The sequence below is a fragment of the Helianthus annuus genome, chromosome 15 (assembly GCF_002127325.2).
Source record: "Helianthus annuus cultivar XRQ/B chromosome 15, HanXRQr2.0-SUNRISE, whole genome shotgun sequence".
NCBI lineage: Eukaryota > Viridiplantae > Streptophyta > Magnoliopsida > Asterales > Asteraceae > Helianthus > Helianthus annuus.
The window spans coordinates 63959316-63985547 of record NC_035447.2 but is presented as its reverse complement, the minus strand read 5'-3'; the positions used below and the strand labels follow the sequence as shown (position 1 = coordinate 63985547).

The 26232-nt window shown below is 34.7% G+C and overlaps 1 long non-coding RNA gene across 2 annotated transcripts; it reads left to right on the top strand.

The window, feature by feature from the left end:
* Positions 1-1653: 1653 nt before the first annotated feature.
* On the top strand, positions 1654-5153 carry LOC110909693. 2 transcript variants are annotated; one of them, XR_004880843.1, is made up of 8 exons: positions 1654-1763; positions 1854-1918; positions 2465-2588; positions 2759-2800; positions 2921-2980; positions 3411-3515; positions 4479-4570; positions 4985-5153. It is a non-coding gene; the product is annotated as an uncharacterized LOC110909693 (long non-coding RNA). The 2 variants fall into 2 exon arrangements; XR_004880844.1 differs by having other exon boundaries at positions 1854-1942.
* The last annotated feature ends 21079 nt before the right edge of the window (positions 5154-26232 follow it).

The window sequence follows — 26232 nt, the reverse complement described above, 5'->3', positions numbered from 1 at the left end:
AAGCTATTGAAGCTGAAGCTATCCAAAGACCAAAGACAGTGCAAGACTACTTGAAGATTGCAAGAAGACTGAAGACAAAGTTTTGACTCAAGACAAAGTTTTTATGAAGCTATTGTCAAGGGGGAGTTTGTTGGTGCATGTTTGTGACAACAGCTTAGATTTGGTCTTTGGATATCTTGTAATTAGTTAAACGATAAACGGTTAGCGGGTTTAGCTTTGTGATAGTTAGTTGTAATGTTTGGGCTAACTAAACCCAAAGGATTGGGTGATGGGGGGCGAATTGGGCCTGTCCAATTCGCAGCCCATGATGTTTGCCCTAGCCCAGTTGTAAACCTTGTCTAATATAAACAAGGTTAGGCTTTAGGGTTTAGGGTGATCAGTAAATCAGCCAAAACAGTGGTGAGAAATTCGTGAGAGGCAATAGGCTTTGGACGAAATTGAGTGTTGGTTAGGGTTTTGGATTGATTGTAATCAGTATTGATAGATAATCAATAAAAACCCGGTTTGATTGGAATTGCTGTTTCTGTTTTCTACACGTTTTCTGCTTATTCTGATCAAGAGGATTCCGCACTCTTGATTGGAAAGACGATTCTGTGAAGATCCATAACATCAAGGGGACCTACAGAAACCAAAGTACAGGATAGTAACAATCTTCCGCTTTCATTGTCGTGTCTATTTCAATGGCAACTCCATCATTCGATACCACAAGGAACCAGCCAGTACTTATAATATGTGTGATAGAGCATGATAAAATAATAGGCTGTATGGGAGAAAAATTCATAATTTCACCCAACTTTCACCTTCCATCATCCACAAATCAACTGTCCAGTCCAATGAGAAAACCCATGACTAGCAAACATATGAAGCTCTTTATGTACAACAACTAAATTTCCATCAAAGTCAGCATGTGGAATACTTGGAAAGGTTTTCAACTTAAATCTCTCTAATTCCACAACAACCTTATTCTCAATAAAACAGTCAACCATAAAATATAAAACCCTTTTGCAGAAAGTTCCATTAGACCATATAGGCTCTCCACGCCAGCAACGAAATTTATTTGCGAAAGTGATTTTACGCCACGAAATTTATGGGGGTTTTTTTCGAAAATGGGTGTAGTGGGGATGTGAGGCATTATGTTAAAATGGGTGTAAAGAATTAAATAAAAAATCATCAAAAAAAGGTATTGGCCAAACAAAAAGAAGGATACTTGTGATTGGCCAACAAAATCTTGATTCGACGTTTAATTTAGCACGCCCCAACCCAATTTTTGAAGAAAAACGCCCCCAGAGGCGGTATATGGGCGTGTTTGGGCGTTTTAAGGAAAAAACGCCAAAAAACCCCATTACGGGTGGTCTTATTTTATTTATGACCTAATTATGACCAAAAGTCTTGACACATTTGAAAATTACTAAGGGGGTATTTGGGTTAGCTTATTTTGAAGCAATTTATAACTTATTGACTTATAAAGTTAATAAGTTGTTTTTATAGTGTTTGTGTTAGCTTATTTAACATGTTTTTGTGTGTTGAGAAGTTGTTTTTGAGAAATTAGTATATGTAAGTTAAAACTTATATAAATTAATAAGTTCTTTTCGAGAAGGAATCCAAACACCCCTAAATAAATAAATAAAAAGTCTCAAAGACGTTATCTGTACAAGAGCATTCGCACCCTACCAAACATCCCCAATTCGTCCATCTTCTAAATCCAAACCCTACCAATTGAATCAGATGCCACCATAGTCCGCCGCTCCTTTCACTCCTGCCAGGTAACCGCCTCTTATCATCACATTTTCTTTTCATCAATTGGCCTCAAAGCTCCACTCCACCATTACAAATAATAAAAACGTGAAGAACAGGTTTTCGGTTATCGCTAATGCGTTGTGAACTAAATTCTCCGGCCGGAAACTAGCAGATCACGACGGTAAACTCCCTCCTGCTCAGGCTGGTATATTTTTATTATATCTTCCCCTTAACTAATTTAGTTTGCTCTAATTTTTATGCCATTTACTTTACCCAAAAAAAAAATTATGCCATTTATATAACTTTACGGGGTTTGATTAATATTGATCTTGATGCATTTGATTGTAGTCCAAAAGTATGAAATTGGAAGAACAATAGGTGAAGGAACACCTAGGGTTAGGATTTTAAGGTGTATATGTAGATAAAACCTGTTCTAAGATTGATTTTGTGTGATTGTTTGTAGATTAAGAGAGAGATATCTATAATGAAGCTGAGTGTGATGTTGATATTCAGAGAGAGCGTAAATAAGTGACGTCAATAATATGTAGACCAAAGTAAGAAGAATAGAAATTACATGTAGCCCAAAGTGTATTGTTAACACATAGAATGCTCTAAATCTATTTGGTTAAAAAAATATTAGATTATTATTAAACTAATATTAGTTATAAATTTTGCACAAAAAGTGTTTGTAGTCTCAAAAGTTACCTTCCCATTTACATGCTTGCAGGAATGCACACCCCCCTAAGGAAAATTATGTTTGGTTTTAAGCGCTGATGGAACTGGGAATCGGCAAAGATTATATCTGATCTGTATCAAGCACTGAATCACTTATTGCATTTTCTGAAACAAAAGTAAGCTAAATTTTATAGATGATCTTATATAATTGCTTTTATATGGAAGTGCGAGTGACCGTTTTTGATGTTTTGCTTTTTTAATCTTGGTATTAAAGTTACTTCTTCTGGTTTAATCTACAAATAGTTGTCATAGTCTACCTAACTTAACAATTTTTATTATATCGCAGGATGACTCGAAACATTTTCGGCAATGTTCTTCAGGTACAGAGGTAATTTTTTATGTCCAGCTTCAATTTAAAGATGGTATCACCATGGTTGCTTTGGTGGGGGCCTATTTGTGTGATCCTCATCTAGGGCATTAACTTTTTTTTGTTGCTTTAATCTTGCAGATAATTGCAGCAATCCCTATGTAACCACAAGGAATAGAACATATTGGGTCCATTAATAAGGTTGGTAAGCAAAAAATCTTGATTAGGCGAATATCATTTGATTGGCACTTTTTTTCAGTATATATGTTATTATTAAAATAGTTTATAGTTATACTATCAGTAACTCGTACTAGTTAAAAAGTTCAAATGAAAAAAATGCTTATATTCAGACAATTCATTCAGCTCATGTCAAACAACTTAAACTGTTCAGAACACAACATGTAGATGCGTGTTCTATTCATTTGGATGAGTTTTAATGGTGGAAAATTTGGGGGGTTGTGGCGGTTGGGTGACATATCAAGACTGGTTAATATTACATTTCTCGGGTTGGCTAGACCCACAAGCACCTTTTCTTTGAAATTTATGTAATAGTTAATATTGATTTAGAAAGTCTTATGGAATTAACTACATTTTGTAACTGTGAACCTGTTCGACTGATTATCTTATGCAGGATGGCATGACTCCGTTGCATCTTTCCGTTTGGCATTCACGTAGAGCTGAGGACATTTCGACTGTATTACTAGAGCATAATGCTGACTATAGTGCCAAAGATAAGGTATTTGTTGTCAATTGCTATACATGAGACAATAATTGGTAATCTGAGGCTGGAAGATGGGGTGGGTTGGGTGACAAGGCAAATGAGTCCTGGTTGAAACGGGTCTTTTTAGTGTGGGTCTTTGAGCTCATTTAATCCGAGCGGCCCATTTTACCTGTTTGAGATAAAACACAACCCAGTTTGACCTGTTGAAAAGTAAACGGGTTGAAATTACAACCTTTAAATGATAATTATGATGAATCTTGATTTCCTTATGTACTCGAGAAACAATAACAAAAATTTTATTTTGTTACCTACTTTTTTCCTACCGTATGTTTAGTTGCAGAACGGTCGCAACAGGGCAATTGCGATGGTTTTGCGACCGTAAATGCCGTCGCAAATACCCAGTTTTCTAGTAGTGTATAAACAGTTTCAAAAACTCGATCCTAAAAACAGGTTAATTACCGAAAACATGTGCATAAGTCACAAAAATATTTTACCTCACACTAAACTCATGATGCAGTTGAAATTTGTATTGACTAAAATGGCAACCGTACTCAATGATTTGCACATCATTACTATTTTCCTACAATTTAAAAAAAAAAACGATTAGTTAAGAAATAATAAAAAACCGAAACAACTTTAGATACAAGTAATTTAGCTATACCTTGATGTCATCAAGCGTAGGATCTGTTTTCTGGTGAAACTATTAGTGGTTCACTATTCTGGCTTGAAATTCGAATTAGTGACCTAAGAATTTAGGTGTTAAAGAGTTTCAAAGCTGAAAGTGTAATATGATGGAAAGAGTACCTTTGTGCCAACTAATTTGTGTTCTTTTTATGATGATCTTCCATTTAGACAGCAGAGGTAGTGTTTTTTAACCCCATATCTTCCTGTATGTTCCAAAAAGAAAAAAAAAATTTACATGAGAACAAATCAAACTCATTACTAACATTTTTAAATATAATTAACCTACACTTTCAGGTCACAGTGTAAGTCGGATGTCAACGGACTGGTAAACGGGTTGCAGGTCTCAACGTTCTCATCAGTTGCAAGGCCTTTTTTGGCTCAACCTGGTATGAAATGAAACTCTCAAATTAGTAGGTGAAAGTATTAAAACAATTTATCAAGTTAAATACCCTGGAAACTCTCAAATTAGTAGGTAAAAGTATCAAAACAATTTATCAAGTAAAATACCCTGGAATTTAGATCTGTTGCTTTCATCTTTATATGCTCCATTGCTTTCATCTTTATCTGCTCCATTCGAATGCTTAAACTTTGGTAGCATATATAATTAAAAAAATAAATGGAAGATTATGCTGCCTCAACCCGTATTATATAGCCAGCAAACTATTCAGTTAAGTGTCCACTACCCCACTAAGTTCCTGAAAATAAGGAACACCCTTCTAACCGTCAATTGATAACTTGCACTTTTCTAGGACCCATGTTCTAATAATGCATTCTGATTGGTGCATCTTAATAAACTGCAGGAAACCGCAAGATCATGGGTGAGAGAGTGTGGAACTGCCATGAACTGCTGCTTCTAGAAGGAATTTAGTGACTTTATACGGCTGAGATTAAAAGTTGATGACTGTGAACGGCTGTAATTAACCCAAATGGCGGTTACAAACAACGGGAACAATATAATATAGAATTCTCACTACTTTTTTTTTCTAAATTTTATAAGGTTCTCACTAATTTTTTTCATTTTTTTCAAACGCACTGAGTTCCTGGGCCACAAATGCGAGTTGGATCCGCCCCTATACATAGATATTAGGTAGATACTACTGGTTCATAAAACCCACACATATATATATATATATGCCACATCCCGTGGCTTCATAAGTTTCTTTTTCCAAAAAAATAATTATATTGAAACACCATATACATTGATATAAAACATTCCATAAATAGGGTTATAATCTTTGTACTGAAACACCGTATATATGTATGTAACGTCTATATTTTGAGCCAACGTAAAAAACAAGTGAGGATCTTTGGTGATCTGCAACTGCAACATGTACCATCTTCTTTTATAGAAAAACATTAATGTGTTTGCCGTACGGTGGAATTGGGATAATAATTGTTACAGCAGTCAATGATTTTAGTGTGATTCAAATGGGTAATTGGTTCAGGTCAGACTAATCAACCATATTTTTTTACTATTAAAAATATTATAAAAACATAATGCAACTGGCATAAGATAATTATTATAAGAAATTAAAAAACAAAACTACTATCTAAAATGTCTAGAATGCCCCTCAAGTTGACGTTAAATTAAAACGGGGTTAGTGAATTGGATGGAAATAGCAACAAAATCGATTTTGTTGCTATTTCGATTTAGGGTAGTGGTGATGAAGTGGTGGTGGTTTGAGGGTGTAGGTGGTGGGAAAGTGGTGGTTTTAGGGTGGAGGTGGTGCAGCAACGGTGGTTTTAGAGTGGAGGTGATGCGGTTGTGGTGGTTTTACGAGGGAGGTGGTGCGGTTGTGGTGGTTTAAGATGGAGGTTGTGCGACAGTGGTGGAGGTTCTTGGAGTAGTGGTGGTATTCAATGGTGGCCAAAGAATGGTGGTTGTGGTGTTGTGTTTGTAGAGAGAGAAAGAGATATGAGAGAAAGAGGAGAATGAGGTGGTTTACATTTTTACATATGTTATTAATTTTTATATGTTATGTAAAAAATGTTTTTTTTTTAAATAATGATTCTATAAGCAAAAAGGGTAATTCGGTCTTTTCTAAAAAAACAACAGAATTTTTGGATGGAGTTAACGAAATAGGCAGAAATAGCAACGAAATCTAATCGTCAAGGGTTTAGTTACAAAAAAAATTCTTATTTTAGATGTAACTGTCAAAAGTGTCCAAACCTAAGGGACGATTTTAGCATTTTACTCATGTAAAAAAATGAGTGTTTTTGAAAAAGTTTGTAATTTGATGTAGCGTCGAGTTGAAAATTTATAAAAGTCAACCATTGTGGAAGCTTTTTTTTTTTTTGAACTTTAACTTCCAATAAAAAATGGGCAAGTCCTCAAACCGAGGACCGTCGACAACCAAACAACCAAATTACATCATATACAAGGGAGAAACAACCTAATCCTTCCATACTAAATTTTTTAATCTACTTCTATTTTTGACCCAAAGGAATGACAAAGATTTGACACTCGAGACAACCTCATGCATCTTCGACTCCTTATTGTTAAAGATCTTATCATTCCTAACACCCCATAAGACCCACAAAAGTAACGATGATAATGCCTTGAACCAGCTTTCTACCAGCTTTGCCCCCTAAAACTTGCTTATACAGCTCCAATAAATCCCGAATGTCAAAGACTATAATCATCTTTAAACCGCAAACTTGGTTGGCGACGTGCACGTTTCTTCTGGCTAAAGCAAGAGCCGTAGGGATACGATCCATCTCGGACCTCCAAGCAAAGATGTTGCATTTCAATGGAACCCAAGAGACCCACTTGAATCTATACCAATCACCGAAAGTTCTATGCTTCTGTATTAAATTTTTTACAACTTTACCGAAAATGGGACAGCTCCAAACCCAAACCATGACCATGTATCTGGGTGGGTTTGGACTGTAAGTCTGTAACCTGCTGCAAAACCGAGAAAAGCCTGCCCCATTCAGCAATACTTTCAGCCGACTACAACAGCCTCTGATCAAGAACCGACCAGCTTCCTGTTCCCGCCTTTCCATACCACTTATTTCGGATCAAACAATCTTTGTAAAGGTCAATACTAAAAAGACTCAGAAACTTGTCTTTTAGAGGACCATCTAAAATTCAATGGTCAAGTCAAAAACGAATTAGAGTAAAATAATAAACCAAACTTTTTATATTAAAAAAACCCTTAAATTTATTAATCATAAAACAACAGTAAAATGAGTTTAAAAGGAATTAGAGTGGATGATTATGTGAAAAATATTATTTTTTTTTTTCGAACGATGAATTTCTTTTGAAAATATTAAATAAACACAATGCTTAATTTAAGGGATATCATTGATATTGAAATATCCCTCCCTAGTCGACGAATTAGATTTTGCAAATTCAGTCATGCTTGGACTCGGGCAACAGTGGCGGACCCAGGATTTTTTTCCTGGGGGTGCGGAAATTTTTTAAAGATTTTAAACCCCTAGCTATATAAAAAAATCGGTTCATAGTGGGTCGGATCGGGTCATGTAAAACAAGTAAACACAAACAAACAAACAAAGTTTCATAGCGGGTCGAATCAGATCGGGTCGGGTCCATTTCAATTTTCAAACAATCAAACCCTAGTTCCTAACTTCTTATCACATTAACAAACAAAAAAGCATCAACATTCAAATCATCCCTACTTCTATTTCTCTTAATCATTAAATAAAAGAACAAAAAAACTTATCTAAAACATACATTGGTCTTTAATTAGAAGAATCCAACGAAAAAAAGTGGCTCAACCCCTTTCCTCTTGAGAAATCGCGACATAACTTCCCTACTCATTGATCTTTCCTAATCCTATCACATACAAAATAAACAAGGATCTTCAAGTGTTCAACCATAGCACATGTTCCTTAATTTTCAATTTAAAATTTTGAATTTCAAGCCCTAGTATTGTTATTTTACCAACCAACAATCATATAATCAACAAAACCACCAACGATTTGGGTTTTTTTATTACGTGGACTGATTTTATTTAACAAAACTAGTAGTTGGAATGAGGCTTGAATGGGTATTAAGTTATTGGGCTTGATGGATTGAATTTAAGTTTTATTACAGGGGTTAGTGGGCTAACTTGTTTACATAATTTGATCGGGTTTCAATCTGTGTTCATAATTTTTTTTATATAAATTCCTAACATTTTTTCTAAGGGGTGCGGACGAAAATTTTCAAGGGATGCGGTCGGGATTTTTCACGAAAAATACCACTAATTTTTTTTTTCAAAGGGTACGGCCGCCCACCCATCCCATAAAGTAGGTCCGCCCATGTCGGGCAGATGAGTGCTGACTATTCAACTTGAAAAAGTGTACACTATGAAAAACAAAAGAGAATGATGAAAGTTAAAGGATTTTATATTAATAAACAAACATAATTAGTTATATTAATTTGACCTAATTTAAGAGTTGGCTTTGTTAAAACAATTTGTAATTAGAGCTGTAAACGAACTGAAGGTTCAGTAAACCGTTTGTGAACCGTTTGGTGGGAAGTTCGTTTAATAATTGAACGAACATAAACAGGAAATTTCGTTCGATTAGTTAAATAAACGAACACGAACAAAGGTCTCATTCGTTCAATTGTGTTCGTGAACGTTCGGTAAGGTTTTCATGAACGTTTGTTCATTTACAATCATTCTTGACCGTTTGTTTATTTTGTTCATGAATGATTTTTGTACATTTATTTATTTTATTTAAACATTTATATTCTTTAATTTAATACCCTAACAATATTCTCACCTTATTTTTGCACCGTTTCCCCTTCTTTCTCATTATTCACATCAATGTGGGGCTGTAAACGAACCGAACGTTCAGCGAACAGTTCGTGAACCATTCGGCGGGAAGTTCGTTTATGTTCGTTCGATAAGCTTAACGAACGAACGCGAACTAAAAATTTCGTTCGATAAGCTTAACGAACGAACACGAACAAAGGTCTTCTTCGTTCGACTGCGTTCGTGAACGTTCGGTAATATGTTCGTTTATGTTCGTTCGTGTTCATTCGTTTATGTCTGTTCGTGTTCGGTTTTTTATGTTTATTTTTCTAAAAGTTTTTAACGTTTTATTAATTTTTTACTTTCCCCATATGTATTATTTTCCTCTCTCTACCCTCTCCCTCTTTTGATATCACGCTCCTTGCTTATCTCCAATCGATTGAACCTAATATTATTCATCCCTTCAATCTCTAAATGGTTATATTTAACTACTTTCGTTGTGTACAATGCTTAAGATTAACGGTGTCTTTTTTAATTTTCAAAATTAAAGTTCATTTGTGTTCGTTTGTGTTCGTTTGCATTCGTGGTTATTGTTCACGAACTGTTCGCGAACAACCAAAATTCCTTAAGGAACGAACACGAACACAAACTTCTGTTCGTCATATGTTCGCGAACAGTTCACAAACATCCAAATTTCCTTAACGAACGAACACGAACATAGCCTTGTTCGTGTTCGTTCGGTTCGTTTACAGCTCTACATCAATGAATACACTGACATATGTTCCACTATTAGTTATTTAAGCATTAGCGCTGCTCCCTCGGCCATACATTTCTAGCATCCACCATCTACGTGGATTTTATGTGTGTTCGTGAACACGTTCATATCCTTAATGAACGAACACGAACACAAAATCACGTTTGGTAAGTGTTCATGAACCGTTCATGAACACATTATTTCCTTAACGAACGAACATGAACAAGACCTTGTTCGTGTTCGTTCGGTTCGTTTACAGCCCTATTTGTAATCATGTAAAAGTTCAACATATTTTTAACGAGAACTCAGAAAGTTTAGTTTATACTATGTGTTTAATATAGTATAATCATAACCAGTATTATGTAACAGAAAAAGGTAAAATTAAAAATTCTTTTTAAATAGTATTTTAAAGCATTTTTAGAGGACTGCCCGTGAACTAAGGATACCAACGTCCATAGATGTCATCAATACACACATAAGTGTGAAAAGATGAAGGCATCCCATGTCCATATCAATGACTAAAATCTGCTTTTGTTTTTAATCTTATTTTATTTGTCTACAATATATATACAGACAATATGATCTAAATGATGAAAAAGAAGACATAATTCACAAGATTCAAACTTTTGGAACATACCATCATGTCAAACAATCACCTTTTCCTCAAACTCTGCCAATAGGTTTGCATATTCAAGTGTAATGTATAAGGATGAACTTAAATGCATTTTTTTTATATAAATTTGAGCGTACCTTCATTTTGCATGCATCACAAAAAGGTAAAAATATTTCGCCATGTTTCACAAGGGGTCGGCATTGTGCCAACGACGACCTGTTGACAATTGGCAATTGTTTTGAATGGGATTTTTCAAGACGATTGTCAATTGTCTCGAGAGTTCACCATTGGCACAATGGTGATTATCCCCTTGTGAAATATGGTCAAGACTTTACTGGTTGATGGATGCAATATATATTTTGATGCCCATAATAAAAAATTTTCGGTTATTGGATAACTATAACCATAACCGATCGGTTATGGTGGTTATGGGTATTCGGTTTTGATGGTTATAGCGGGTCGGTTATGGGTGGTTAACCGTGTATTTAGCTTATCTAAAAATAGCTTAATTTTTTTAACATAGAATAAATTGTTATTGCATATTTGTATATATTAGTACTAGTCTAAGTCCCCGTGTAATACACGAGTGGCTAAACAACAAAAAATGTATACTTTAATACGTAAATACTTTATTACAGGTTTGTTCGAATATTAAGATAAATAAGATCTTATAAAAATTAATTAACGATTACATTTCATATTAATTAGAGTAAACTGCTAAATTCGTCCCTGAGGTTTGACTCAAATTGCTAGATCAGTCCAAAATCAAGTTTTGTTGCTAAAACAGTCCCTGAGCCTAGTTTCTGTTGCTATTTCAGTCCAATAAATTAACACCGTTAGAACCTCAGTTAATGAATGGGTAAAACTGCTAAATTCGTCCCTGAGGTTTGATTCAAGTTGCTAGATCAGTCCAAAATCAAGTTTTTGAATTTGTTAATTATAAACTTATTTAGGTATATAATTTTTTTAGACTTGCATTAATTTTTTGAATTTGTTAATTATAAACTTATTTAGACTATAAACTTATTTAGGTATATAATTTTTCTAGACTTGCATTAATTTTTTGAATTTGTTAATTATAAACTTATTTAGATTATAAACTTATTTAGGTATATAATTTTTCTAGACTTGCATTAATTTTTTGAATTTATTAATTATAAACTTATTTAGATTATAAACTTATTTAGGTATATAATTTGTTAATTATCCCGCCCCCTAGCTCACTTGGCAATCCCCATGTGGTTTGGGTTGGGCCGGCTTCCTCCTTGGAGGTCGCCGGTTCGACTCCCGGGTGTTGCATACGGGGGGTGGGACGTCCCAATGATGGATCGTATCCTACCGAGGCATGGTGCGGTCTTGAGGGCAACCCGGTTTTACCCAGCTGTTACTCCAGCGAGTCTCTCCTGTGGGGACAGTATGGTTTTCGGGCGGAAGTCAGCTTGCGCGGCGGCCGGAGCCCGATCGCGTCCGAGAGTGCGGGGCTGACGGGGGATTGTCTTCGACATGAACCCGGTGACCAATAGGTCCAGTACATAGAAAGTCACCTTCCAAAAAAATATAATTTGTTAATTATAACTCAATACTATTTAGATTAAGTGTGATCTTATTTAAATACTTACGTATATAGGGGAAGATTCATTTGAGAAGAAATTTAATGTGAGAAGAAAAAGAAGAAAGGGCATATTAGTAAAATGCTATTTATTTTATAACTCATATCATTAATTTTTCTCTCTTTAATTAATTAGTCAACTAATCATTAATTATCATACATATAATCTACAAAACCTACACATATCAAAATTTTCATACATATACCCTACACACTATAGAATTTTATCCTACATAGTCGAAATTTATCCTACCCACCTCGAAATATATCCTACACAACTCGTAATTTATCCTACACAACTAGTAATTTATTCTACACTTTAAATTTAAATTAAGTTGTTTTTTTTAATTTGGAAAAAGTATATATTTTGAAAAGGAGTTACTGTTAGGATCTGGGGCCATCATGATTGTGGTTGTTTGCATAAAACGATTAATAAGTGCAGAGGAAATGAGTAGCAAACTTTGTAAACACAATCAAAGGAAAGTATAGATTGATAAACAATTGCTTTTCATTGAGTCAAAAGATTTACATAAAAGCAAAAGATTACAATGCAAGCTTACAATCTAAACTCCCCCTCAGCCTGATACACCAGAGTTTGTTGCACAAGATGAAAGGATGAATTGAGGAGAAGAACTCGCTCAAAACGATCAAGTATAACAGTACAGAATACTGTCATATTTATAGGCAAACCAAACTACTGATGAGCTTCAGCTGACGTCACCATGATAGTGACATCTAACGACCTAACAAACTATAAACACTGTTCTATACAAACTACTGACATGTAACATCTGATAAGTAGTAAAAAGCAAAACTAAGGAAAACTACTGCTTCACGTTCCACTGTTGTAGCCTGAGCACAGATGTTGAATCTTCAGTGCATTCTTCAAAGGTGATCAGTCTTTGAGAGAGCAGTGCTTGAGTCTTCAGCAGTACTTAGAAAACAGCAGTAGATAGAGCATCAGTGTTTGTCTTCAGCAGTCGTTGGATAATCATCAGAGTTTGGTTTATCAGTTGTTGTAGTTGAGCAGCACTTAAGATCCATCAGCTGTTAGATAACCACTGTCAAGGGGAGAGTTTAGAGTAAACTGTTGCTTATTGATAGTCCACTGATGAGATCGGTTTTGGCTTTACATTATCTGTTCCTCTGTTAGGGTTCAATCCCAACAATCTCCCCCTGGAACAGATAATGCCAAAACCCTTCCTTATTCAGGACCTTTATTACTCATCAAGAGTGCCTTTGCATGATTCTTAAATTCATCTTCAAATTCCTTGGCACTCTGGTCATCCTCATCCCTGCACAGTGAAAGTTCAAGGAGATCCTGCAAATCTTCAACACTTAGGCCAAGTGCTTCTTTCCTTGATATATATTTCACCTCACCATTGGCTCTGACCAAGGTCAATACGTGGGTCTTTTGATCAGACATCCACTTTAGTATTTTTAAGCCTAATGGGTTTCTTGGGAGAGATTTATTTTCAGATGAGTTGAGGGATGATGGCCTTGAAAACACATGCAAACTCTCAGACATTCTTTTGAAAGCTTCTTCAATGACTTTGTTTGCTGCAGCTATGTCTTTTGCAGTTTCTTGTCCAGTAAGCTCTTGTTTTTCCTTTTCTATCATGCCTGTTGTAGTGTTTGGGGATGCAGGACTGTTTAACACCTTCTTAAAAAGGTTTTGAATTCTTGCTGAGCTATCTTCTTTTAGACCCATTTTCATGATGGAGTCTTTGAGATACTCTGCTTCCTTTTCTTTGACCTCCTTGTCAGATAGCCGTTTACCTTCTTCTTGGTTTGTCACAAGAGTAAGGTTGTCTGCTGATTTTAGCATTGTTTTGAGGCTTTCAATTTGTTGTTCCAGCTTCACCATTTGTTCTCTCTTCTTCCTTTTCTTCAGCCTCTCATAGGCTTCATCAGTTTGCTGCCTAGACCATTTTGATATGGCTTCAGCAGTGTCCACCTTAGCATCCACTAGCTCCTTTTTCTTTCCTTTATATTCAACAGTGAGGTCAGCAATGAGCTTTTTGTATTTACTCCAGTTTGGAGCATTCTTTTTCTTTGAAGGATCATTCTTGATTCTTTGGATCCTTTCAGCCTCATGCTTTAAAGCTACTAAAGGCCAATCTTTAAACTGTTGTTCTTCAGCAGGATAAAACTTTTCTTTTATGATGAAGGCTAGAAGTTGTTCTCTCAACTTCTTCTTTTGATCAGCCTTTTCCTTGTCTAGTTCTTGTGCAAACTCTTCTATCTGCTTAACCTTTGTAAGGTAGAACTCCAGTCTATTAGCAATGCCTTCTTCGCTTAGTCTTTCATTTTCACTGTCAACCTTAGCTTTAACTTTAGCATTCCTTGCCTTTATCTTGAGATAGTCATTTATATCTTCTGGAGCTATATAGCCTATGAGTGAGGAGAATTTTCTTTTTGAGGGATCTGGTTCTGTATAAAACTGCCTCATCTCATTTTTGATGGCTTCAAGCTCTAGTGGATACTTTTCAGCATTTGGATCATGTATCCCTTCATCGGCAGTAATAGGCTTTCTTTTTCTGCTAAAGAGCTTAGGTTGAGATATAGGAAAGGATAGGGCAGTGGTGGATGGTTGACTAACAACTGTTGAAACAACTGGTGTCTCAACTGCTGTTGTCATTACAACTGCTGATGTATCAGCAGATGTCTTCTGCTTTAGAGCAGGGGCTATTGTGGAGGTTGTTTGAGTGGTGGTTAGTGGTTGACTAACAGTAGTTGTGTGTGTTGGAGGTGTGTGTGTTGATGTAATGGCAGCTGTTTGGCTACTGACAGCAGTTTTTGTAACTACTGTTGTATCAGCTGTTGAAGTTTTTGAGGTTTTGGGTTTTTCTGGTTCAATGTATATCCCATCTTCTATACCTTTCTTTTTCAGCTTGATTTTCTCCCCCTTTTTGGCATTATCTGCCAGAGGTGTATCCATGAAGAAGATGGTAGATGGAGCTTTTTCACTCTGGGCAGTCTTTTGAATGCTAGCCTTTATAGCTTTGATATCTGCTTGAGTGTCTTTGAACCGAGATTCCACCATGTTGGTCAGCATTTGTACTTGATTAGCATGCTTTTTAGCAGCCATTTGTTGCTGTTGTTCAAGCATGGGCTGGAAGATATTCCAAAGCTCATTTGCAGCAAATGCTTGTGGAGCAGGTGCTTGAGCAGGAGGGGCAGATGATTGGGCTTTTTGAGCTTCTAACAGCTGCTGCACCATATCTTTTATTTCTGCGACTGAGGATTCCAGGTTTTCAACTCTGGCCGTCAATTCATTATATTCTGAATCATCACCTGAATTAACAGGATCATCTGAATCCCCACCAGTGGTGGTTGTATCAATGTGTGACTTAGGAGCTGAGTCCCAAAAATCATCCATTGATGCCCCTTTTTCTTGGTACTGGGGACTTCTTTCTTCAGCACTCGATAATCCTTTGATGTTACCAGCAGTTAAAGATAACTCACTGGTGGTTACCGATGTTGCCATGGAAGAAATTGCCTTCAAGGGAGTCTTAGTAATGTAACAACTGTCCAACTGAAGATCTGTTGATCCATCAGTTGTAGTTGCTGCTCCACTTGAACTACCACCGAGAGTTACTTGTAACTCAGGGAGTGTAACCTCCTCAGCTGTTGCTGGGTTAGCAGAGGTATGAGCATCAGACCCAGTAACTTGTGGAGGTATACTCTCAGTAATAGGTGATAGAGAGGAACTGGTTTGTGTCTGTGCCATATCAACTGCATGCAACAGGGGTATTATTGATTTGCATAAAACGAATAATAAGTGCAGAGGAAATGGGGCCATCATGATTGTGGTTGTTTGCATAAAACGAATAATAAGTGCAGAGGAAATGAGTAGCAAACTTTGTAAACATAATCAAAGGAAAGTATAGATTGATAAACAATTACTTTTCATTGAGTCAAAAGATTTACATAAAAGCAAAAGATTACAATGCAAGCTTACAATCTAAACTCCCCCTCAGCCTGATACACCATAGTTGGTTGCACAAGATGAAAGGATGAATTGAAGAGAAGAACTCGCTCAAAACAATCAAGTATAACAGTACAGAATACTGTCATATTTATAGGCAAACCAAACTACTGATGAGCTTCAGCTGACATCACCATGATAGTGACATCTAACGACCTAACAAACTATAAACACTGTTCTATACAAACTACTGACATGTAACATCTGATAAGTAGTAAAAAGCAAAACTAAGGAAAACTACTCCTTCACGTTCCACTGTTGTAGCCTGAGCACAGATGTTGAATCTTCAGTGCATTCTTCAAAGGTGATCAGTCTTTGAGAGAGCAGTGCTTGAGTCTTCAGCTGTACTTAGGAAATAGCAGTAGATAGAGCATCAGTGTTTGTCTTCAGCAGTCGTTGGATAATCATCAGAGTTTGGTTTATCAGTTGTTGTAGTTGAGCAGCACTTAAGATCCATCAGCTGTTAGATAACCACTGTCAAGGGGAGAGTTTAGAGTAAACTGTTGCTTATTGATAGTCCACTGATGAGATCGGTTTTGGCTTTACATTATCTGTTCCTCTGTTAGGGTTCAATCCCAACAGTTACAAATTTAATTTATCTAGTTATTAGAGAAGAATACAAATTAATGATTTATGTAAGTTTACCAATATACCCTTATATAAAAATTAAATACAAATATTAAATGAAGTAAAAATGAAGCATTCTTATTGGTTTAAACTTCTTCTTTTTTCTTCTTTCAAAAAAAATTCTTCTCATTTGAACCCTCCACTATGTATATAACTACTAAATATTTACAAAGTTATAACAATAATAATACCCAAATACAGTTTAAGGCGGGTCCAGTTATATTTATGTTCGTTGAATAAATCATTAATATCACAAGAGAAAAAAATGGTAAATGACAGGTTCTTAATGCATCAATACTTGTACCAAATGCATTATATATTTTCTTAAATGTCTTAAAATTTAAGATAAATTACAAGTCTACCCTAAATATATAATTTAAATTTGTGTTTAGTTATAAAAATATAAACAGAATGTAGCTCTTTTGGAGAGTGCAATTTTATTTGACCTGTCTTAAACACTGGTTTGACACGACATGTTGTCTGACCTCACCTGAATGATAATATTATTAAATACGAAACCACTTAATTAAGTAGAAAAAATGAATAAAAGAACTTTATAATACAAATATTAAATTAAAATAATTGATAAATATTAAACATTAAATATTACGATTTAAATAAAAATAAATAAAAATTATGTTAATTTCTTAATATTTAAATTTACATATAATGTTTGTATTTTTCATAACTAAATATTGTTTAAATTAACTGTTGTCTTATTTAAATCCTTAAATAAATACTAAATATTTACATGGTAACAACAACAACAATAATAGCATCAAAATAAAATCAGTATTTAAGGTTGGGCCGGTTAAATTGCGCTCTTCAAAAAAGCTACATTTATATTTTTAAAACTAATTTTATTTAAATTAAGTAATATCTTATTTAAATACTTAAGTATATAATTAGTAAACATTTAATGATAATAATAATAATAATAATAATCAAAATAACTAACAAATAATTTTTCTAGACTTGCAAATTATATACCTAAATAAGTTTATAATCTAAATAAGTTTATAATTAAAAAATTCAAAAAATTAATGCAAGTCTAGAAAAATTATATACCTAAATAAGTTTATAATTAACAAATTCAAAAAACTTGATTTTGGACTGATCTAGCAACTTGAATCAAACCTCAGGGACGATTTAGCAGTTTTACCCATTCATTAACAGAGATTCTAACGGTGTTAATTTATTGGACTAAAATAGCAACAGAAACTAGGCTCAGTGACTGTTTTAGCAACAAAACTTGATTTTGGACTGATCTAGCAATTTGAGTCAAACCTCATGGACGAATTTAGCAGTTTACTCTATTAATTATCATGTATACGTCTACAAATAATTTTTTGAAATGAAATAAATGTTGTATTAAATCTATAAAAAAATTGGATTTAAATCACAAACCCGCTTTTCCCACTTTTACATAAAAGTAGTTAACTCTTACCTAATAAAAAATGTCCACATTAAATCACAACCCCGCTTTTCCCACTTTTATATAAAAGCATCAAATTGCATATTTAGGTATAATTAATAGTAATTATGTTACATCAAATGGTTTTATAAGAAAGAAAAAAAATTGCTGCCAAAGAATCCCCTAAGAACAGATGTGTAGCCTTGAAAATATGGAGCTTCTTTTCATCCATTAACCTGTAAACTGTTTCCACAATATACATTCATAACATTAATCGATATTACCTTCATAATAAAAATGGGGCAACTAATAAAATTTATAATATGATAATTTCACCTTCTCATTTTCCTTAAGCTTTATATGTATGCAAATGAGTATATATGATATAATTCTTTTGTTAGGTAGTTATAATAATATTATCCCAGTTGAAGATAAAGTCAATACTATAATTAAATTAGATAATCAGCACATGGAGTCAACTACAAGAAAGTCAACTTAGAATGCATTTTATAAAAAGACATAACACGAGTCGATTATTAATAAAGCACTCATATCTCCTAAAATGCTTAAATATGTACAAAAATATTACCTGAACACAAGGGCTTTTAGTCTCAACATGATTACCAGACGACGCGTCTCTCCATTTTGAAGCTAAAGATTCAACAATATCAATCCATCAAAAGCATTATCATGCTACTTTCAATCCGTATGACCCATTCACATTTAGGTAACTTAATTCTCACTTAACCCATTGACCCACTTGAAATAACAATAACCAAATGACCCATTCATAGGTAAATGGATAATAAATTGCGGCCTTCGCCATTCTTAAACATTAATCACCGGGTCAACTTGTTAAGAAAAAAATTCTTCAAAACACTGACCTTGTCGCAATTTGTTTTTTCCCATGTGAGATAAAAAAACTAACAGTTTGGAAATGTTACTCGACCCACCCATCAATGCACATATATAGAAGACTACACAATTCCTATGTGAACTCCGAATGATGTATAAACGATGCACCGGAGGAAAATTAACAAAAAAAAGGAAGAATAACTACATACCTATGGCTATGGTGGCCCATTACATACTCTTCATGAATCATCTTGTGTATCTCCTTCCTCCCATTATCTGATGTAAGAATAGATAACTCTTTTAGTTTTGTTGTAGACTTGCAGCATGTAAGAAAGTGATTCCTAAACCTCTAAATAACCAAATAATCTGAAGCATAATATGTTATCCAAACACTAAATGCTGGTCATTACAACTTCAAGTTGAAATTATCTATTAGTAGTCTATATCATCCAACAATTAAGTTTAGATCATGAAAAAATCTAAACCCACCGAATCTCGACAACCCAAATAATATTAGATCATGGATAAATCAAAACCCATATAATTCTTTAGAAATTATATAATGAACCCGACAATAAAAAAAAGATGACTAATGAACAAAATCAACTTCCATATGAGTTTAAATTACATGAACATGAAGATAAAATCTAGAAAATCAGTACTGAATCCATTACTCCAAAACGACTCTAATACGATCTAAATCAACATTGCGTTTTAAAGGATTACAAAATTATGGTTTTAAAAGACCAATATGATAACAGATGACCTATTGAGTGTCAAGAGTTTCATTGCTTTCAACTATTAAAACCAACTATCAATTGTGATTTTGGGGGTATTTAGTGTTGTGTTTAAAGCACTTACGTGATTTGAAAGTTTGTTTTGAGCCTCTGAGTGTTTGAAAATTCAGATTATATAATGTTTAGATGTGAATAGAGGTAAAAATAAATCAGAGTCTGTTTTGTTGCAGCAACTCCTAAATTTATTTTACCCCTACATAATCAATAAGTCATACCCAGATACACTTTACCCAAAGTCTGATGAAAGTAATAATACAAAAATATAGAACTCACAAAAATCCATGATGTGGTTCCTACATATTGAACAGTTATCAACGACAGTATCTGCATCAACCAACAAACTAACTGAGAAAAAAATCACAAATACTTAAAGAAGTAGAAAGACAGAAATCGTACCCCAAGCCCAAAGAGCAAGAGCGTTGCAGTTTTTTATTTCCAAAAGCTTAATGTAAATGTAATTTTAATGAAAAACACTTTAACATGCCAAACAACGTTCCACATCGATGTCCACAAAACCCAACAAACCTAACCAAAAAATCAAAGAAACAGGAGAAGAGCATGGCGCATACCAGACAACCTCTGAGCATCACCATCATCGGCCAGTTAATGATTTCAGTATTCTACCTCTGTATCGTTTCACAATACGTTTTCGACAAAGATGGTGTTAAGATGGTGACTGAGGACCATTTATCTGAGTATGACCCACTGCCATCTCAAAGTAATTTTATCTGAGTTAGCTTTTTAAATTGTTAAACCGACCCATTAAAGATAAAACAGAATTGACCCATTATTAACTGGTCGAAGTTGCGAAATCTATATTGATGCAAATTTCTTTGAATGCACATAAAAAAAACAGTAAAACTTGTGAGTTGCCAGTTTACTTACCCCTGTATTTACAAAAAAAAAAAGTAAACACTTACCTTGGAATGAAACTGGCAATCATCCTCCTTTACTACAAATGGCTCACTGATTGTTGAAAACCATCCCTCTTTTCCTTAATCACCACAATGGTATGGCTAACAATCACCACCGCCCACAACCACTAACAACTCATCTGCCACCAGATTTTCGCACTCAAACCACCTGCTACACTCATGCCTCTCTATAAAACAACAATTAAAAAAACACATAACTCCAATACTTTTCCAAATATATGTATTAGTTCATTTAACATAAAAGTTTAACCTTGTCTCAATCTTAGCATACCAGTAATAACAAAAACTCTATGTCCAATTAGTTATTTGCTCTCCTTGTCTTCAGTATCCATGGCCTGCACCCAAAACTCGACAACAATTTAATTATGAAAGCAAAGTAATGATAAGTAGCAAAACAAAAAAACTATATATTAGGTAGGTATGGTGGTCATTTCCCTGATAACGCTAAAAAACTATTACATTCCTTGTGAGAATTAGGAAATCCAAAACACAAATCGTTACAGTCTTAAATGGAACTCGTTTAGATAGGTTTGGTTCTCCTCGATTTGATATTTTAATCTTCCGGTGTTGGTACTGTCTGGTTCTGTCCCGATGAGCACCCGCAACAATCAGTAGAAGTCAATCTGGTGAGCCAAAATGCCACCTACACATAACAGTTTACAAAATTAAACAATTATTCAACTAACATTAATACATAAAGGTCAGCTCAAAAAAATTAGAAACAATGCAGTCAAGTGGAACAAAAAAAATGAAGAATTAACTATGTTATTTGGTGTTGCTCTTTTGTCACCGCTACCGAAAAGCTCAGTCACCAGAAAAAGAAGTTTTTTTTTTGTCTAATTACCTTATATTAAAGTCTTTTAGGCTTTTGAATGCATTTTTTAGCAGCTTAACCATCTGACTGGTTATACCAAGACTTGAACAAAGATGCCTCTAATGATTTCAGATTTGTAAAAACATAATGCTTAGCAACTTTACCAAAATATAGCAAAAACTAAAATTTAAATTGAAAAAAAAGCGAACAAAAGCAAATTTACCATAAAATCACCAGCAAGGATAATGCCCATATGTACTGACTGGCCCATTTCAAGCTCTTACTGTATATTGCATCCGATCAGATGTGATTGCTTTCAAGTAGCTACAAAATGCTACAAAAGTACTCATACACCTTTGTTTTGTAATCATGATTAGCATAATATATATATTTCATAACAAATAAAATAAAATGAATGAAAATGGTTTGTTGGCTGGACTTGGTCTGGGAATAAAGGTAATTTACTCTTAAAAGAAAGATGCTTACTCTGCATCACCAAACCCAGTTTGACCCATTATCCCCCACCCACCCATTTTGCCACATTTATAAAACAGGGTATCGGTAGTTACCTGTCGGCATATCGTAATGCTCACTAAAAGTATTGGGCGTGTCGAAAACAAACCAGTGAGTGAAAATTTAAAACAACCAAATGATTTCATACACACCATTACTCATTTGCTCTACCATCATAAATCCAAGCTTGTTACCATTACAACAATATTTGCTAATTACATTATAGTGTACATGATCTTCTAAACAAATAGGCAACAATTAACAGATTCATGAGGCTCAGAGTAAGCAAAAGGACCAAGCCACCATGGCTGCAATAGGGTTTACAGGTACTAAGCTGCCATCCTCCATAGCTGCCACACCATGGCGACATATTGCCTTTATTTTGTTATAACTCATCACAGCCTCTGTGTAACAACGATCCATTTAAACCAAACACAATTACAATTCCTATTTAACGGTCGTTAAATTACTATTTCTAACAACGGTACAACCGTTTCACCACAAGGTACAACACCAAATAGCTATAAAATGTTACTGGTTGATGTTGTAGCATTTTATAGTACATAAATGAATATACCAATGAACCGGCATCGCCATACGTCCAACAAAACCCTAGCCACCATGCCCGGAGGCGGTGGCTAGGTATTCTAAACCAGCGTTAACGTTGATACCCAACTATTAACGATCGTCCAGTGACGACCACCCTCCTGACAACACAAAATCACCATGACTAACACAAAACCGCATACAAAAAACAATTAATGACCTAATCAACAACAACAACATAAGAAATCATACAACCAAATTAAAACTTCATAACATCTAACAAAAGAAAAATGGCAAATAAAGCAGGGATCCTAACCAACTCAGATTTATACAGATCCGTCATATGAACCAGAAACCCAACTTCCATACCTGCAAAAAAAAAAAAAAAATACACACAAAAATATTGAAATTAGAACCATATTATCTACCAGAAAGAACAAAAAGTCTGTACAATTCCATTAGGGTGTATAACAACTTCAAAAAACACACAAATTACAACAATGAACTGGTTAAAACCGCATATGAAAAAGAATTAGCGGATCAGTTGATATCAACAATAACATAGAAATCATAGAACAAAGTTAGGGTTTTCTAATAGCAAGCACAAAAAATCACATACAGAGGTGGAATGCAAGTTACCGTTCGATGCAAAACTCTGGATAAAGAATTAGCAACTTCAATAAACACACAAATTACAACAATGAACGGGTTAAATCCGCATATCAACAACAATTAGCGGATCCGTTGACATCAACAACATCATAGAAATCATACAACAAAATTAGGGTTTTTTAATAGCAACAAAAATATCAAATACAGAGGTGGAATCCAACTTACCGATCCTTATATTTCGAAGTCTGATGATGAACATAAAACAGAGCACGATTCTTCAGTGATCGATTGAAACATCCGATTAAAAGCAATAATTTGTAAATAGGCGATAGAATTGGAAACGGTTCCATAATTTCCTAAACAAACTTCCAATTATTGAATCAGTATTCAACCTTCCATATATAATCTAAAGGAAGCGTATTAGAGAATTGAAGGAAATTGAAAGAAAATAGAGAGAAGAGATAGATGACGCCCAAAAAAACAATTCTCTGGCCAAAGAGCATTGCCACATATCAAGTCAAAAAGTCAACATTATTTTGCTTTAGTATAAGAGATAGATATTAAATAGTATTAATATATACATATAATCTATAATATTAATACCATTTATTGTCGAATATTCAAATAAAGTGATATGATACATTCCATACATTCAAATAAACATTCAATCAAAACCACAAAATGATATGAAAAACTGATAAGTACTAAAAATCTTTAGTCAAAAACATTAAATATTAAAAATATGGTGAAAAGTCCTAAATCCTACAAAGATTTATTACATGTCGGTTCGGTTCGGTTATGGTGGGTATGGAAAAATGATAACCATAACCGACCCGCTACTTTCGGTTTTCAAAAAAACCATTAACCGACCCACCGGTTTTTTGTTTGGTTCGGTTTTTTCGGTTCGGTTTTGTCGGTTAATTCAGTTATGGTTCGGTTAATTCGGTTTTTTGCACACCCCTATTCAATTTAATACATTATTATTTATATGGTTCAAGGCTAATTAATTTGTTGACCACATGATTCAAGAAGTAATCCCCCTTGCATTGCTGCTTAAGTAATTAATTACTTATCAAATGATAATCAGTAACAACACATAGGAGGCCATACAAATTCAATAACATGTGATATTAGTGGGTAAATCAAGAAATTTCAACTCGGTCAAATTATTACTTTTACATTTTTTAACTACCCCTCTAATTCCTCCCATAAATAACAGTAGAATTAGAAGTTGTGCTAGCTGGATATTTTACATAGAGTAAACTGCCATTTTGGTTCCTGAGGTTTGGCTAGTTTTGTCACTTTAGTCCAAGTATCTGGGTCCCTGTGGTTTTATTTTTGTTGTCATTTTGGTCCAAAGGTGAAATCAGACCAGATTCCCCAAATTAAACCCTCAAGTTTTGTCCTTTTCCACAGGGGTAATCTTGTCATTTTTGTTTTATTATAACTGATTATTAATTAAAAATAATAAAACTAAATTAATCAACCTGCAGATCATCTTCCCCAAATATACCCTAACACAAACACTAATCGTATAAGTTTTGCCCCAAATTGAAATTGCATTCAACTAGTCAATCACAAACCCCATATCTATCTATAAAAATCAACGACCACATAACATATTTCGTAATTAAAATCAAAATCAAGATCCAATCAATCAAGTCTTACTCAAATTATACACATCAGTCTCCTCCTTTGATTAAACACACTCGAGAAATTGACCGACAAATCCGCATACATGGCCACAATCTTGGAAACATTATTATTAATCTTTTGAATCAGGGCAACATTCGACACCATACTTTCATGATTCTTCGATCGGTGATTCTCATTAACCTGTTGGATCAATACCCGGTTCCGTTCCAATACAGATTGCACTTCATGGAAGCTGTCTGTGAAGGTGGTCCACAGGGCCTGAGATTCACCGCTGTTCTTTTCTTCTTCGTCGGAGAGTCCATTGTTGTTGTTGTGATGGTGGTTTACGGTGGAAGATGGTGGTTGAGGGTTTGATCGTTCACCCATGGTTGATTCAGCGCCGGAGGAGGAATTAAGGGTTGTCATTTAGGGTTTGTGTTAGGGTATATTTTGGGAAGACGATGTGATTTTATAGGGTAAGCAGTGTTGTAAGAATCGCTAGGCGCTAGTTGGGCGGTGGGGTACCGACTAGCAATTAATAGGGATTAATAGGGATTAATCGGATTGAGATTTTTATATGTAATTTTTAGTTACATATACACACACGTTTTTATATGTAGTTTTTTAAAGTAGGCATGTTTTAACCCCTTACTAACCCATTTTTTAAGTAACTGGAAGGAATTTATATGGTTTGGTCAAAATTTGGCCGGCATCTAGCCAAAATTTGGCCAGAATAAGATCGCCATTGACTGCCTAGCTATTAATCGGCCATTAATCAGTGAACCTCTGATTAGTGATTAATCGACGACTAATCGAAGACAAGTCGGGATTTTTACCACCATGAGGGTAAGGTTGATTTATTTAATTTTATTATTTTTAATTAATAATCAGTTATAATAAAATAAAAATGACAAAATTACCTCTGTGGAAAAGGACAAAACTTGAGGGTTCAATTTGGGGAATCTGGCCTGATTTTACTTTTGGACCGAAATGGCAACAAAAATAAAACCACAGGACCCAGATACAAAAAGTTTGAGATTTGGACTAAAGTGGCAAAACTGGCCAAATCTCAGGGACCAAAATGGCAGTTTACTCTTTTACATATAAAGACAAGGTACTTAGCATTATTACAAGAGTAAAATGCAATTTTACCCCCTAGGGTTTAGGCAAATTGGCACTCTGACCCCCTCTAATGAAATAATTGCAATTTACCCCCCCCCCCCAACGTTGATGTTATGTCGCAATTTTACCCCTTGCTGTCAAATAAGTTAATAGATCTGTTAACTGGAATGTGAAATGACTATGTTGCCCTTTCATATTACCCCCTATGGTTTGTTCTAATCTGTAATATTACCCCCTGGTGTAAAATGACTAAATTGTCCTTTCTTATTACCCCCTGTGGTTTGTTGTACTCTGCATTATTACCCCCCGGTGTTAAATAGTTCTTACAAACCTTACCTCCTGCAGAAAAAAAACCTTTCCCGCCTAAACCACCATCAGCCGCCATCACCCACCTCCACCACCATTGTAACACCCCGTGTTACGAAAGTGAAAGTCAAAGTCAAAGTCAAGATTGAAGTCAAAGGAAGAAAAGATTGCTAATTGCGATCTGTCACTCCTTGCTCAA